We start from the raw sequence: 3,277 nt of genomic DNA on the forward strand, positions 1-3,277 counted from the left end.
GCCTTCTTCGCTGTAACTGCTGTGGGTGGCTTGAACGAGAACGTTCTCTTCAGTATGACTAACTCACCAACAAAGGCGTGCTTTTCCTCTTACTCTTCAGAATCCTGGTTTTCACTATCTGCGTCATTTCCTACACTCCTGATGATAATTTTGCAGTCAATTGCGGTAGCTCCGACAATTCTCCTTCTTTAGTTGGCCGGAGCTGGACCGGAGATAATGACTCAGAAAAATTCTCTCTCCGATCAAATTCCCCGATAGCAAAGACTCATCGGTAAGTGCCAAGGCACCTTTCAAAACACCCCTTACGATACCGCGCGTGTCTCTTGCTCTGAAATCTCCTACTTGTTTCCATTGAAGACCCACGGCCACAAGTTTATTCGCCTTCATTTTTACCCATTTTCCTACGACCCCAACTTCCTTCGCTCCGACTCGTTCTTCTCCGTCATAGTTGGATCTCACACTCTGTTCAAAGACTTCAATGCTTCAGTCACCGCCGATGAGGCTCGAAAAGAAACCATTTTACGAGAGTACTGTGTCAATATTTATGACCCTAGTGAGGGGCTTATGATAACCTTCATGCCCAGCCCATCTCATCAAAATGCCTATGCTTTCGTCAATGGCATTGAGGTTGTCTCTATGCCCACCTTTCTTTATTACACAAACCCAGGCAACCTGCAGGCAATGATGCTAAATGGTGGAACCCAACAGTATGAGATCGAAAATAATAAAGCTCTGGAGACTGTGTACAGAATCAATGTTGGTGGGAGTCAAATCTCGTCCGAAAGAGATACAGGCATGTATCGTTATTGGGACCAGGATAATGACTACTTGGAGAGGGAGCGATCGCGAAGTGTTTCAACAGGTTTTCGTTTGCATCCAGTTTACAGAGATGATCAAAATTATTTTGCACCTGATGAAGTATACATGACTGCCAGAAACTATGGGATGAAAGAAACGTCCATATTTAACGTGACTTGGGAATTTGAAGTTGACTTAGGATTTACTTATATGGTGAGATTGCATTTTTACGAGTTTGATGAACACATTAAAAAAGCTGGAGACAGAGTTTTCCAAATCTTCATAAATGATGCTTTGGTGGAGCCTATCGCCGATGTGATGTTGTGGACTCAGAGTCAGAGGAATGTTCCCGTGCATAGGGACTATGCGGCGTCGATGCAGGGCAAGGGAAGCTTGAAGAAGCTGAATCTTTCAATTAAGTTGCAACCACACCCAACCGCGAGAAGCAGCTACAAAGATGTTTTATTGAATGGTATTGAAATTCTTAAAGTAAGTGACTCCAGAAACAGCCTCGCGGGTTCCAATCCCTATCAACCTCTTTCTCCCCCATTGCTTCCGAAGGCTCCTAACAAGAACCCACAAAAAATGAGACTCACTTCCATAGTTGTGGGGTCAACTTCCGGCTTCATTCTGCTATCTCTCATCGTTTTGCTGGCCTATTGTCAATTGGCCAGAGCTGCAACCAATCAAGAAAATTCACAGTGGGGACCAAAATCATCGGCGACGTCAAAAGCAAACACCTGCTCATTGTTACCATCCAATTTATGTCGTTACTTCTCAATAGCGAGGTAAGAGCAGCCACTAATAATTTTCATGATAGTTTAATTATTGGTGTCGGAGGGTTTGGTAATGTCTACAAAGGCCACATTGAGAACGGTTCAGTTCCTGTGGCAATCAAACGGCTCAAACAAGGTTCACAACAAGGGCTTAAAAAGTTTGAAACTGAGATTGAAATGCTTTCTCAACTTCGACACCATCATTTGGTATCCCTCATTGGTTACTGCAATGATGACAATGAGATGATCCTTGTCTATGAGTTCATGGCTCGTGGGACCTTTCGTGAGCATCTTTACGATTCCGAAAACCAACCACTTTCTTGGAATCAAAGGCTGGAGATTTGCCTTGGTGCTGCGCGAGGACTACATTATCTACATACAGGTGCAAAGCAAGCAATCATCCATCGCGACGTGAAGTCGACAAACATCTTAATAGATGAGAATTGGATGGCCAAGATTTCGGACTGTCCAAAATGGGGCCTGGGGGTATCTCTAGATCTAACATTAACATAAGCACATTAGTTAAAGGAAGCATTGGTTATATGGATCCAGAATACTACACATTGCAAATCTTAACGGATAAGTCAGACGTGTTTTCATTTGGAGTGGTGTTGTTAGAGGGATTATGTGGGAGGCCTCCTATTCTCCGTGCGGTGGACGGGGAGCGGCAAAACCTTGTAGACTGGTTTCAAAGACATGTTCATGAAAATGCCATTTATGAGACAATGGATCCATTCATCAGAGAAAGTATAATGCCGGAGTGCTTAAAGGCATATACTGAGATTGCACTGAAATGCGTCGCTAAAAATGGGAATGAACGGCCATCGATGGGTGATGTGATGTTAGGCCTAGAGTATTTTAATGGAGACAGTGAACAAAGCGGTGAAGACAAAGCTTGGTGGGACTCTAAATGAGGACATTATTGTTGAAGAAGGATCAGTATTCAATGAGTGATGGACGTATAGTTGAATCTTTTAAATAAACACACGTAGATATGAAACTTGTAAATAAGTACGTACAATTTTGCGTTTACCACTTCGTCGTTCATCAATTTTCAAGTTATTAATTGCCTGCACCATTATTGTACAAGAAAACATCGCCTTCTTCTTTATGGAGTCCAATTTCTCTCTCTCCCACTTTGTGTAAGACCAGGACTGCTTTTTCATTAAAGAAAAAAATAGACACGCGCACGCACACACTTTTATGGTCAATTCGGGTCGCATCATTCACTAAAATTCCAACTTGCATCTTCCATGAAGTTGTTGAGCACAAAAGCAGATGACTTCCACGTATGACGCTTTATGCGTCCAAAAGAACTGGTTTTAGTGGACAGTTCAAAGCACCACATGTTTCATGGAACTGGGTGCTAGCAGCCACATCATATTTTAGCGTTACTTATTAGAATTGTGTAGCCATTTTAAATCCACAGGAGTTTGGTTATTAAATACTTCCTCCACGATACCGCAGAGGGAGATTAGTTTATGAATTAATATTATTATTAGTGCTGATTGAATATTGATTTTAATCCCTATAGTTTTAAATCATAATTTTTGAACTCTATAGGTTCATAAGGATTTGGCCCGTGTTTAACAGCGTTAACTTTTATTTAATGTCATTAAGACTGTTAAGTATAGGGATTAAGATCAAAATTCATTAAAAGTATAGAAACCAAATGTTTTTTGATTTTGATCCTTGTGTTTTTA

General features: G+C 41.4%; 1 pseudogene; it reads left to right on the top strand.

Annotated features, from left to right (window-relative positions):
• Nucleotides 1-1,272: 1,272 nt before the first annotated feature.
• LOC114717684 (receptor-like protein kinase FERONIA) lies at nucleotides 1,273-2,488 on the top strand (annotated as a pseudogene).
• Nucleotides 2,489-3,277: the final 789 nt, after the last annotated feature.

The sequence above is a fragment of the Neltuma alba genome, unplaced genomic scaffold (assembly GCF_004799145.2).
Source record: "Neltuma alba isolate B1F8T4 unplaced genomic scaffold, ASM479914v2 tig00011768_pilon, whole genome shotgun sequence".
NCBI classification, from domain to species: domain Eukaryota; kingdom Viridiplantae; phylum Streptophyta; class Magnoliopsida; order Fabales; family Fabaceae; genus Neltuma; species Neltuma alba.